A 14,301-nucleotide genomic window follows, 5' to 3' on the forward strand; every position below is an offset into this window, starting at 1 on the left:
CAAGGGGTCACAAAGAGTCGGACATGACTGAGCAACTTCACTCAATTTCACTTTGTACAGGTCTGTGTCCTAACTTTCTCTTCTTACGAGGACACCATTTTCAATTAGGGTCCACCCTATGACCGCACTTGAATGTAATTACCTCTGTAAAGCCTCTATATCCAAGTAGTCACATTCTGGGGTATTGGAAATCTGGGGAGAAGGGGCACAATTTAGCTCTAATAGTGGGAAAGCACAAGAAAATCCAGGGGTTGTGGTGGCTCCCCATTGTGCTGAGAAGTGCTGAGTTCAGTTCAACCACGTGCAAGTGATCAGGGGTAGATCTGAAAGCAGACCAGTTTGCTTTGATAGATGGATAACTTCTCTTGTCATAGGCTTTTAAAAAATGAGTGTTTATATGCTAACCATTAGTGCTTCCCAGGTGGCACTAGTGGTAAAGAACCCACTTGCCAATGCCAGAGATGTAAGGGATGCAGGGTCGATCCCTGGGTCAGGAAGAACCCCTGGAGGGGGTTCATGGCAACCCTCTCCAGTATTCTTACCTGGAGAATCCCATGGGCAGAGGATCCTGATGGGCTACAGCCCATAGGATCATACAGAGTCAGACACAACTGAAGTGACTTAGCACATACACATGCTAACCATTAGGTTGAAAAACTGAGATATGGGATAGGGAATCAATTTGCTGCCCCAAATGCAGGCTAGGCATGGTTCCACATGGGTGTCATCTGCAAATGTCAACATCTCTTTTCCCCAACTGTATTAATAAAACAAAGCTGCTGGATAAGAGAAGTGGCATTGTTAGACTCTCCACAGCATATGTGGCTGTTGATTACTTCTTTTGGTTTATAAACTCACTACCTGATTTTAATACTTAGACGAAAACATTCTTCTTCTTGATTGATTGATTGATTGATTGGGGGATTTTGAAGCTTACCGGGTTTTTCTAATCAGAAAAATATTCTGGCTTATTGCATAAATTTGGAAAATTTATAAAAGTATAAAAAAATTATTAAAAATCAGAGACATTTCACCATATATTTAGAAAACCAGTTAATAGATTAGCATATTCCTTTCTTTCCCTAGGCATACATTTTCAATAAAATTAGGATTACACTATAATGTTTTCACAAATTCTATTGTAACAGACATGTCCCTGTTTCTTACTTATGAAAATATTTAAATGGTTATGGTGCATTTTATCCATTTCTTTGCAAGTATCCATTCATTTCACATTTTTTTTTTTTTTTTCCTTCAGTGCCTCAGCATGCTCTGCTTGGTGCTAGGTGCTGGGGATGCACTGGTAAAACAGATAGGACTCTTGCCTTCATAGAGCTTTTCCCATTTTATGGATATATGAAGATTTCCTTAAACATACCTCAAAGAGAGCTAAGCTGGGAGGAAGGCATTTTGCCCTTTTCCTCTCCCAGGCATACATCTAGAATGTGATTGATGGCTGGCACTCCAGCAGCCATCTTGGGCCATAAAGTAACTTTGAAAATGGAAGCCAAATATTGAATATAGGATGACATATAGGATATCTGGGGGTCTGAGCAAATCATGTAGACAGGATAGATAGTTCATGAGTCCTGGGCTGTCCACATCATGACTGAGTCCATGTGAAATGAAGATAAACTTCTAAGCTGTTTAAGCACTGTTATTATGTGGTGGTATGCACCAAACTCATTTCCTGATACAATGCTATTTGTGTAGAAGCTGCAAAATTCTACATAATCCAATATATCACGTTTTATCAACTCTAAGACACATTTACTTTTGTTTCTAAAATGCGTGATTTTAAGATTCTATATGCCCTCATCAACATGGTTTAAATGACAGATGTCAAAACTCTTAGTGGTATATAAAATAATAGTGAATCTTATTGTCAATGTCATGGCATCAATGAAATGTGATATGCAAGTTTTCCTTGGACTCATTCTTTGCTTTTTATCTTAAAATCTAAATAATAGAGATAAACATAGAATAGTAAACATTTTTATCCTTAGTGCCCATAATTGAAAAAAATTAACTTTTTGTTCACTTTTTAGTTTAAGATATTTTAAAATAAATAGAACATAACAGATAAAAAGTTCAAGTCCTCTCTTTCCCTTCCATCATGCCTATTACATTGCCCCCCTCTCCAGAGACAATTGTTATCACAAATCCGGCATTTCTCCTTCTAGACTGCATTTTATTACCATTGATAAATATTATAAATATATAACTTTTCTATATGTTTTTAAGCTCTAAATATATGCCACCACACTGGTGTCATTCTGCAACTTTCCTTTTAAAATAAATGCTGTGTTTGAAGTCTGTCTAGTGACGTGCTGGTAAATGCTTAACCACCAGCTCTTGTGATGGTGAAAAGGGGTGTGATTTATTGCTTGTTCTAATTTCAGTGTTGTAAATACTCCTAACGTGACTGACCTCAAACTACTGATATAATATCAACCAGCTCATAAAATTACTGAAATTTTAACAAATAGCTCTTGAGACGTGGCTGCAGCATTCCACTAAATCATTTCATATCCTTGTGTAGATCTGAGCTTTGCGTTTGTTCACTTGGGTATTGTAAGAGTGTGTCCTGATGTTTCTGTCAGTTTGCTTGTTAACAGACACCTAGATTATTTCCAGGGCTTCACTGCTGTAAAATAGCACTCCTCCCTCTCCAGCTCTCTCGTGCACGCTGCAAGACTTCCTGGGCTACTTGGTGTGTTCATCCTAAGTTTCACTAGATCTGGAAAACTGCTCTCGTCAGTAGCTGCATCAGTTTACCCACCTCCTGGTGGGGTGTGCGAGATCCCACTTCCCCACAACCTTGCTGACACTGGTGATGTCAGATGGTGATTTTTGCCAATCTAAATGGTGAAATTCCATTGACTTCAGCATTTTTTTGAAGTATAGTTGATTTGCAGTGTTGTGTTAATTTCTGTTGTGTAGACCTTTACTGTCACAGGACCATCTCGTGTAGCGGGCAAGTATTTTTAGTGGGGGGTACATTTTGTCTCATCCTCTGAACACGACTGGCGTTCTGTTAGAATGGGAAAAGAAAGGAGATGCCTGCCACAGGAGTTATTTGAATGTGAATTTTGTGTACATTATTTTTTCATAGTATCGTCAAATTGGGTAAATGCTGGGAACTTAGAAATTTCTACGATCCCCAAAAAGACACAGAACATCGTTTTTACCTTTCATCGCCTTTCATCGCTTTATCCTTCATGGTTTTGTTCATTTTATACTACCATTAGGTATACAGGCTTCATTTCCCTTTGTCTCTTTTCACTAATTCAAAAAGAATTTCATATTTAACTAGGCACAGGCTCTCTTATGATGTTCTCCAGGCATGACTCATGCCAAAAAAGGGCAGAGATTTTATAAGTATAGGTTGTGGGGTATGAGAAAGCAGCACATGAGGCCTAAAAAAAAAAAATCTGATTTGTCATTATAGTTTTGTGTTTGTAAGACAAGTCCGTTTTATTGTCTCATATTACTTAACATAACTCAGGAATGCTTTTTCCCAAAGTTGAAGACTTAGCAATGTGTGTAGGTGGGACCAAAAGAGGTGTGGTTCCTTCTAGATCATTTCCAAAAGGTGAGTCATGGGAGGGTTGTAAATTAAATATTTGCGAAGGAGGATATCTGGTATGAAAGGAGGACATACATTAGATTCCACAGCAATTAGACTTTTGTATTAAAAAAAGCATCTGGTTTTAGAACTTGCAAAAAAAGAATAAGTGAGAATTTGAAGGAGATCTTGAAGTAAAGCATCCAGGCACTCAACTAACGGTAATTAATTACTACATCCTGTGATTGTCATCACTGCTGTGCTTCCTAGGACACTTGTTATGGGGACGGAACCTGCAGTGTATCCCCATGCGTGCTAGTTCACTTCAGTCATGTCCAACTCTTTGAAACCCTATGGACTGTAGCTCACCAAGCTCCTCTGTCCGTGGGATTCTCCATGCAAGAATTCTGGAGTGGGTTGCCATGCCCTCCTCCAGGGGATCTTCCTGACCCAGGGATCAAACCTGCACCTCTTGTGTCTCCTGCATTGGCAGGAGGGTTCTTTACCACTAGTGCCACCTGGGAAGTCTGCAGTGTATCCCCATTAGGACCTAATGAGGGTGGCATGCGTGTGTGTGTCCATGCCACTTTGTAATATTAACTTACTGTGGTTTCAATTTTATACATTCTACATTGTTCAATCTTATACATTCTCAAATAGATCAGAAAAGCAATTAGTCATCTACCACCAAGTATTTCATTTAACATTTTATATTCCCACTGGAAGGATTTCAATTCTAGTTCTGGATTCTAAACTTTTTGAAATAAGGGAAGAAAAAACCTGAATGAGTGTTCTCTAAGACAACACAACATGAATGTAGAGCTTAACTCGTATCTTTAGGACTGCATGTATCACATAATGCAAAGCACACAGGTTATTAACAAGAATGGGTTTCTCCTCCACCCTCCGCGGCCGTGCGCCGCATCCGTGCTTGTGCACATGTTCCTGTGAACTGGCGTTAGAGACTCGCACTTGCGTCAGGCTGCTGTGCAGATGACAAGGCGGTTACCATTTCACACCTGGCACACAGGGGTTGGTCAGGAGATGTTAGTTCCTGCCCCCTCTGCATTATAAGTTTGCCTGGACTCACATAGGTTTAGCTTTTCCTATAGAAGAGCCATTGTGAAGGGCAAAGGATGATTCTGGGGCCAAGTCTTCCTTCAGGGTCCTTGAGGACAGCCCCTACCTTCTGTTTTAGAGGACCCCTCAGACATCTGGATTAACACAACTAAAAGATATGATGGCTTTTTCTATTTCAGATTAGCAGACATTGAAAATCAGCAGGGGAAAAGCAGCCACCTCCAAACTCTTACACTTAAAGGAGTAAGTCCAGATTGAGACCTGTGGTTATGGATACGGGTTCCAGTCCAGGCAACACCTGAGGACAGAGTGGTTCCTGTCACAGTGTGGAGCTGGGGCTTCGAGCGTCTTTTCTTTGGCTGCCCTGAGCACTGGCTTGACCAGCCATTAGAGTCAGGGAAGAAGGTAAATTCTTTTTTAAAGACTTCTTTAAAAAAAAAAAAGTTTAAAAAAATGTTTTAGGATTACAGCAAAAGTTTTAGGAAGGTTCAGAGGCTTCCCGTATAATCGGTCCTCATATGTGGATAGCCTCTGCTATTACAATATCCCCCACCAGGGTGTACACTTGTCACAAATGATGAAGCTACAGTGACGCATTGTTATCACTCCAAGTCCTTAGCTCACATGAGGGTTCACTCTCGGTGCTGTATATTCTACAGTCTGGACAGATCTACAGGGGCAGGTACCCACCACTACAGCATCATGCAGAGTATTTTCACTGTCCTGAAAAATTCCCTGTTCTCCACTTGTTTATCCCTCCATCCCCACCTACCCTCTGGCAACCACCGGTCTTTCTCTTGTCTCCAGAGTTTTACCTTTTCCAGAATGGCATATAGTTGGAGTCATACAGTTTTCAGCCTTTTTGAATTGGCTTCTTTCACTTACCAGCATGCACTTAAGTTTCCTTTTCAAGGTTCAACAGCTCATCTTTGGGTGCTGAATAATATTCCATTGTCTGGATGTACCACCCCTTCTTTATCCATTCACCTACTGAAGGACATCTTGGTTATCTCTGAGTTTTGGCAATTATGGATAAATCTGCTATAAACATCCATGTACAGGTTTTAATGTGGATATAAGTTTTCAACTCTTTCAAGGGACATGATTGCTGGATTGTATGGTAAGAGTATGTTTAGTTTTGTGAGGTGCTAGACTACCTTCCAGAGTGGTTGATAGGAACCATTCTGCATTCCCACCTGTGATGAATAATTCTTGTTGCACCACATTCTTCTTGGCATTTGGTTTTGGCAGCGTTCTGCATTTTTGCCATTCTAGTAGATGTAGTGGTATCTCATTATTGTTTAGAAGGAGAATTCTTCAGATAAAGAGTCCCTTTATTTCTCTCCTATAGAGGGGATTTACTTCAGGCCCAAATTTAATCTCTTTGGCCCTGACCATGGTGCTGAATCATCTGATCTTTGAAAATTCAGCTCCTACAATGGCAGTAGATTTACGTTCTCACGGATGTGGAATGTCTTTAAAGTGGTATAAGGAAGTGTGTGCCCCTCCTAAAGCCACATATTTAAGCTATAAAGTCCATCTGCTCCCTGAACTCCTTTTAGGGAATGTAAGATAGGCAGAGAACTTCTGGCTAAAATTTATAGATTAGGATGCTCCTAGTTCCAGAACTCCATTTGAATATGAGTAGGTTTTTAAATAGTCTAAAAACCAGCTGGTGCCAAAGTCAGTGGAATACAGGTCGAGCGCAATATTTTACCCTCAGTTTCTAAGGGAGTAGCAACAGCTATGCCATACTCCCAAAGACAATGGTTAGAGAGAGGCTTCTGCTTCTCAGAGTGGGGGTTTCCAACTTCAGTGTGGTGCTGCCTTGCTGACACCCAGCAAATCTGTGTTGACATAAAGCTTTATCATAGGTTAATCCTCTAAGAACAGTTTGTGGAAAACAGCACTTTTCATGCCAACTCTACACTGAGTGCTTAGCTACACTGTGCAAGGCGTGTGCTGGGAATGTGGACCCTGACATCAAAAGGCTTACAGCCTATTAAGTGAGAAAAACATGAATGTGAGCGATGCCAAAGGCAGGCAGAAACGCACTGTTGCTCTCACCAAGAATCAGTGTGTCGGAAGAACTGTGACAGGACAGTGACCCACTCTGACCTCAGCAGGGAGTTCTCCAGCGTCCTGAGTGCTGGTCTTGACCTTCCACTTACCTTCCATTTCAGACCAGGGGCAGACATATCTGAATTGATGAAGTCCGGTCAGCCATACACTTCTTTTTTTTTTTTTTTTTCATAGCAATTGTCAGATTTTAATATTCAAGAAAAATTAAGTCCATCATACACATTAAAAATATAGGAAATTTCATGCAGACATGAAGCTTCCAATTCAGCCTTTGTGGCAACTTTTAGAATGAGTTACATATAAATACAGTACATTTTACAATTCCCAAACTTAATTTTATACTGTGATTTATACAGCTTCATACACTTCTTTTGAGAGATGAATTCCACTTTGTGATGAGATCCTGGTCATGACTCTTGGGACTCCTGCTTGCTGGGAGCTTGGGAGGATTGCTTTTTTTTTTTTTTCCCCCATTCAAGTACTGCCAGCCAGGGAGAGGACAGTCTCAGGCAGGTTGGGGCAGATAGTGTTTAATCTGCTCCATGGACACACACTGCAGCTCCATCTCCACCAGCTCTCTGCAAACGAACAAGGCAGAGATTACTGTATGGAGGTGGTGCAAATCACAGGCTACGTAGAAGTTTGTTCGGGAAGGACAAACCACACGATCAGACTTTCCTCTGCTGACTAGGGAGGACCCTGGTTGCAATAGGATTCCAGTGTCTTTCACCTAATTAAGCATCAGGGGTTCCTCCTGCCCTTCTTAGGGTCTCTTTCTCAGGACCTAGGGTACCCTGGTGGCTCAGTTGGTAAAGAATCCGCTTGCAATGCAGGAGACCCAGGTTTGATCCCTGGGTCGGGAAGATCCCTTGGAGAAGGAGATGGCAACCCACTCCAGTATTCTTGCCTAGAGAATCCCATGTACAGAGGAGCCTAGCTGGCTACAGTCCAGGCAAAGAGTTGGACACAACTGAGCACAAAGCTCTCTCTTCTGTCTCAGAACTTAAAAAGTACTTCAAAGAGAAAGTTGTAGCATGCTAGATAAGCAGCATGGGGAGAGCAGTATGAGATTTAATAGCATGAAAAGATAGCACTTGCAATCAGTTTACCAATATCTTGAGGTGGAAATGGCCCGAGTTCTGGGCATGTTACAGAGGAACTTGCCTCTTAAATCCTAGACAGTGCCTGGAACATTGTAGGTGCTCAACAAATCTGTATTCAACTGAATTGTGCTGAGATATTAAAGGAATGGGGGATGGCTGCTTCCCAGGGCCAGTGTTGTGCTCCAGAAGGCAAAGTGGAACGAGTCACATGTTCTGGGTCTTTGGGACACTCCCACAACCCAGCAGACTGTAATCCTCACACTGTGCAGCACTGAGGAGCTCTTGCTTCAGGGATAAGAGGTATGAACTCAGGAAAAGCTTACCCAAGGACCTAGAATCTAGCCCATCTCAGCAGGACACATCTTTTTTTGTTTTGTTCCAGACTTTAAACTTTTTATTTTGTATTGGGTTATAGCTGATTAACAACGTTGTGATAATTTCAGGTCGGATACATCATCTTTAGATAAAAAAAGACCCGTATACATGACCACAATCCCTCTTTTTCTCTTTATGGCCATTACCACTTTTATTTTCAAGACATCTCAAGGAGGTATCGCTATTGACCTTACCTTCTAGGTAGGAAAAATGGGGCTAGTGGTTTCTTTCAGCCCATCAGGATGGAAACAGGACCTTTTCCAAAGTCATTTCGCAGTCGTTTGCAGGCAAGGGCCCCCCCACTCCACACCAAGAATTTCGTAACTGTTCACTGTTTTATTGCGGAAGGTCTGCTCATTTATGTTTCTCCTGGCCTCTTCCCCACCCAACGTTATTTTTTGCAGGAAGTCAGTAAGTGAGCTAGGATGAGAGCACGGCTCCATGTACAATCCACACCTTAGTCCTTTGTCCTGGTTCTCCTGTCTGCCCTTGACCTTCCCCTCTGGCCTGTTCAGTCACAGGAAGGAAGCCTGAAGGGAGGGGCAGCTGTTTTCATAGAGTAAAAATGCCTCTTTCAAAAGCATAGCCAGGGGCTGTGCTTTTTTCTGAGACCAGTTCTGACAGCTAAGAAGGCTGGCGCCCAGCTGGCACGCTCCAGGACCTTTGTCCTGTCACCTCCTGCCACATCAAGCCTTTGGCACAGGACCGGCTACTCACCCTCTGCCAGGCCTGCACCATCTCTGCCCAACCCATGGCGGGTGGTGTCCAACACTGAGGGTTGATACAGACCGGTGCAGCGCCACACTTCTGTGGATGTTTGTTTCCCTGGAGGCAGGATTTATAAAAAGCAGTAGATATAACATGGACCTTCTTTCCTCCTCCTCTTCTTTGACTACTTCCTAGGAATTTGATGAACAAGCTCCCTGTCCACCTACAGACCCCTCTTACCTCCCTGAAGGAAGAATTATGTACCCACCACCACTCTTGTCTTCTCTAGCTTTAGAAAGTGCTAATCCAGAGACAGCAAGTCGGCACAGTTTGGCCTCAAGCTTCCCAACCGCACCCACATACCAGGGCAGTGCCAGCTCAGGCACTTATCTATTGTTTCCACGCAGTGGGCAGGGTTGGCCATTGGATACTAAGGCTACCTGGGTGGAATGAGCCTTTTCAAAGCAGGGTGGGTCCAAAGCAGTTGGCTAAAGGTTGTTGCTTGGCCTTGACAGTGTGAGCAAAGGAGGGGTGTGGAGCTCAGAACTTCTCTAGAACTAGGTCACGGGGATTAAGAAAAAAAATCAATGCCAAAAAATTCTTTCATCAACTTAAAATAATTTCTATAAGGTTCTAAGCTCTGGTATCAGAAAAAATCAAAACTCATGGCCTTGGGTGGCCATTGTGCATAGATGGCGTAGGACAGACAGGATGCTGGCGGATGCTCTTCCCAACCCTCACTGACTGCTGAACCTAAGAAAACAGCTCTTCTTTTGGATACCTCTCATTTTTACCAACTGTAGAATGGGGTTGTTGTTCAGTCATTCAGTCATGTCTGACTCTTTGTGACCCCATGGACTGCAGCATGCCAGGCTTCCCTGTCCTTCATGATCTCCTGGAGTTTGCGCAAACTCACGTCAATTGAGTCGATGATGCCATCCAACCATCTAATCCTCCGTCACCCCCTTATACTGTTAAAACCCATCTCAAAGTCTTTAAAAAAATGATTGGCTGGTGAAGCCACTGCTTTCTATATGCTATATGACATATCAAACATAACTTGTACTTGGCAGGCTCAGCAGTTGCTCTCATAACTTGCTTTTTCCATTTAACAAAATACTGACTTCATGTGTAGATAGAAGTCCATCTCTGCCCTCCATTGTCTTTAGTACATCATTTGTATTTCTGCACTGTAATTTATTTAAATGATCCACTATTTGACTGTCTCCAGTTTCTCATAAACCATGTGATGTAAGGTGCAGCCTCGTAGTTGATTCTGTCCACACCTTTGTATCATTGCCTTGACTGTGTCACGAGTGGGGGTGCAGGGCTCGAGGGGTGTGTGCATCCTCATGGCTCTGCTTCCTGACACTCACACCTCAGGGCTGCTGTGCCACTTTACCCTTCTCCCTGGCAGTTCCTGACATCGGGCATTTACTATCATAAATGAATATGTTGCTACTGTAATGGGAGCAAAAATAGTGTCCTGTTGTTATAATTTGCTTTTATTTCTAATGAATTTTTATGTACTTAAAAAAAGGCTTAACTTTCTAAAACTTGCAACATGTAAAAGAAAAAAGAGAATGAACAAAACTACCAAGGCAAAGGAAGATGGCACCGAGGTTACAGGTATGTGGCCTCCGTCCACTCAGTAGTAATCCTATTATGGCCCTACATCCGGAGTTCCAAGTAGCCTCAACCAGATAACAAACAAAGGCATTAAATGACTTACTGGAAAAGACCCTGATGCTGGGAAAGATTGAGGGCAGGAGAAGGAAGTGACAGAGGATGAGCAAGCTCTGGGAGATAGCGAAGGACAGGAAAGCCTGCTATACTGCAGTCCATGGGGTCACAAAGAATTGGACACGACTGAGCAACTGAACAACAACAAAAAGCCTTGTCGGGTTGATCTAAGCTCTCATCGGGTCCAGAGATAAAAAACTGTAACTGCAATGCTGCTCTGATTTCTTGGAGGACAGTTAGTAGAGACGCTCCCCTTCACACTTCCTCCTGACCTAGGCAAAAGCTGTGCCCTTGTTCCTCTCATCTTTCTCAGCAATACAGGAAAAGTTCTCTTTGTCAGCCCCAAACAAGTCATCTTGCCCCTTTTCCACACAGAGCATAATACGATAATATGAACAGAATCCTAGCAGCTATGCTGCCCCTCAGGTCCTAAAGAGCTAAAACAGAAAGACCAAAACCAATATAGGGTTGTTTGGGTACATAGTGATGCTACTGTCTAGCATCTGTAGCTCAGCTGAGCTTGTTTTCTTGACATCACTTTTAAAAATTGTGGGGCCTTCCCTGGTGGTCCAGGGGTTGGGAGTCTGCCTGCTAATGCAGGGGACATGGGTTTGATCCCTGGTCCAGGATTCCACATGCTGAGGGGCAACTCGGCCTGCATTCCACAACTTTGAGCCTGTGCGCTGTGACCGCCGAAGCCCATGCACCTGGAGCCCACACTCTGCAACAAGAGAAGCCACCGCAGTAAGGACGCTGTGCACTGCCATGAAGATCCAGTGCAGCCAAAATTTAATTTAAAAAATCGTGTGCTGAAGAGTGCAGTGACAGGGAGACTACTGCTGATGTCACCTGGACTACCCTCAATGCCTGCCGGCCAAACTTCTGATAAGATTTCTCCCCAGGATTTCATGGTCTTTTTCATGATGAGCAAATGAGAAGGTTCCTTTAATCTCTGGTCACTCCTTCCACCAGGAATGCCAATTAATCATCTGGAAGTCCACAAGCCACTTAAACCTCGAAGCCCCTTTTTAAATTTACTTCAGAAAATTTTATTGAAGTATAGCTGATTTACAATGTTGGGTTTAATTTCTGCTGAACAGAAAAGGGACTCAGTTATACATAAATATATATTTTTTTCATATTTTTTCCATTATGGTTTATCCCAGGATATTGAATATAGTTCCCTGTGCTGTACAGTAGGCCCTTGTTGTTCATCCATCCTATATATAATATTTTTATATAATATATTTTATATATATATATATATATATATATAGTATAATTTGCACCTGCTAACCCCAGATTCCAGTCCTTCCCCCTCACCTTTGGTGACAAGTATGTCCTCTGTGTTTGTGAATCTGTTTTTGTTTCCAGATGTGCTCATTTTGTGTTATATTTTAGACTCCACATGTAAGTGATATTGAATGGTATGTGTGTTTCTCTTTCTGACTTACTTCACTAAGTATGATCATCTCTAGGTCCATCCATGTTGCTGCAAATTAAGTCTCTTGATCCCTCTGAAATGAATTAAGACTAAAAGCTGGAGTCCAGCTTTTTTGGTTTCTTGATAACTAGTACATTGAAAACTATTTCCTTAACTCTTTTATTTTTTAACTTTACAATATTGTATTGGTTTTGCCATATATCAACATGAATCCGCCACAGGTATACATGTGTTCCCCATCCTGAACCCTCCTCCCTCCTCCCTCCCCATACCATCCCTCTGGGTCGTCCCAGTGCACCAGCCCCAAGCATCCAGTATCGTGCATCGAACCTGGATTGGTGACTCATTTCATATATGATATTATACATATTTCAATGCCATTCTCCTAAATCATCCCACCCTCTCTCTCTCCCACCGAGTCCAAAAGACTGTTCTATACATCAGTGTCTCTTTTGCTGTCTTGTATACAGGGTTATTGTTACCATCTTTCTAAATTCCATATATATGCGTTAGTATACTGTATTGGTGTTTTTTTTTCTGGCTTACTTCACTCTGTATAATAGGCTCCAGTTTCATCCACCTCATTAGAACTGATTCAAATGTATTCTTTTTAATGGCTGAGTAATACTCCATTGTGTATATGTACCATAGCTTTCTTATCCATTCATCTGCTGATGGACATCTAGGTTGCTTCCATGTCCTGGCTATTATAAACAGTGCTGCGATGAACATTGGGGTACTCGTGTCTCTTTCTCTTCTGGTTTCCTCAGTGTGTATGCCCAGCAGTGGGATTGCTGGGTCATATGGCAGTTCTGTTTCCAGTTTTTTAAGGAATCTCCACACTGTTCTCCATAGTGGCTGTACTAGCTTGCATTCCCACCAACAGTGTAAGAGGGTTCCCTTTGCTCCACACCCTCTCCAGCATTTATTGCTTGTAGACTTTTGGATTGCAGCCATTCTGACTGGCGTGAAATGGTACCTCATAGTGGTTTTGATTTGCATGTCTCTGATAATGAGTGATGTTGAGCGTCTTTTCATGTGTTTGTTAGCCATCTGTATGTCTTCTTTGGAGAAATGTCTATTTAGTTCTTTGGCCCATTTTTTGGTTGGGTCATTTATTTTTCTGGAATTGAGCTTTAGGAGTTGCTTGTATATTTTTGAGATTAGTTGTTTGTCAGTTGCTTCATTTGCTATTATTTTCTCCCATTCTGAAGGCTGTCTTTTCACCTTGCTTATAGTTTCCTTTGTTGTGCAGAAGTTTTTAATTAGATCCCATTTGTTTATTTTTGCTTTTATTTCCAATATTCTGGGAGGTGGGTCATAGAGGATCCTGCTGTGATGTATGTCAGAGAGTGTTTTGCCTATGTTCTCCTCTAGGAGTTTTATAGTTTCTGGTCTTACGTTTAGATCTTTAATCCATTTTGAGTTTATTTTTGTGTATGCCTTGAAATGTCAACTTTGAAATATACTTCATTTAAACCTTACAGCTTTGAAAAATCAGAATGTCCAATCTAAAAGTAGCCTCAGAGGCAGTATAAGTCAGGGGTTCTGAACTTTGGGGTTAATACCCTTGGAGGCTTCTTGGAAGGCCCTCAGGGACCTGTGAACCTTCTAAAATAAACTCGCGTGTGTGTGTACACATGTGTACTGTTTTTCTCTTAAGGGAGAAGGACGACAGCTTTCACTGGAGTCTTGAAAAAGGACCCCGATGGGACCACTTCGTTTCAGAGATGAGAAAATTTGGCTCTTTAAAATGGTAAGGTAGCTGGAACTAGACCCAAGCCACCTGGCTTTGAGCTCTTTACACAATATACAATTAACCTTAAAAACCTTACAGCTGTTCAGTTAAACAAAGTGAACTCATAGGCTTGTTGACTTGCTTCTGAAATCCCACTAACATGATAATAAAGGGTAAAATAAGTATGAGCCAATAAGGACAAAGAGAATGCCAGAGTAGACAGCAGCCCGTGAGGCTGTGGACAAAATCTTAAGAGAGGAAACAGATATGTGGTAAGGAAACAGGCCAAAACCTTAAGACCCCAGCAAACTGATAACTGTGCAGATTGGTGGAAAGTGGAAGGTGCAGTCGCCTCTGAAAATGGGGACCAAAAACAGGCCTCACTGGGAGTCTGGGTGAGGGCTCAGTTAAAACTCCAGTCTTCTCCCCTGTCCTCCCCAACACAAATGCCATTCTCTGG

General features: G+C 42.1%; 1 long non-coding RNA gene across 1 annotated transcript in view; it reads right to left on the reverse strand.

Moving 5' to 3' along the window:
* Window positions 1-6,879: 6,879 nt before the first annotated feature.
* Window positions 6,880-14,301, reverse strand: part of LOC129659506 (uncharacterized) — an 81,848-nt gene continuing 74,426 nt past the window's right edge. The window contains exon 7 of the long non-coding RNA XR_008718095.1: window positions 6,880-7,308. This is a non-coding gene — a long non-coding RNA (uncharacterized LOC129659506). The remainder of the gene's footprint in view (window positions 7,309-14,301) is intronic.

Source organism: Bubalus kerabau, chromosome 8 (assembly GCF_029407905.1).
Source record: "Bubalus kerabau isolate K-KA32 ecotype Philippines breed swamp buffalo chromosome 8, PCC_UOA_SB_1v2, whole genome shotgun sequence".
Taxonomy (NCBI): domain Eukaryota; kingdom Metazoa; phylum Chordata; class Mammalia; order Artiodactyla; family Bovidae; genus Bubalus; species Bubalus kerabau.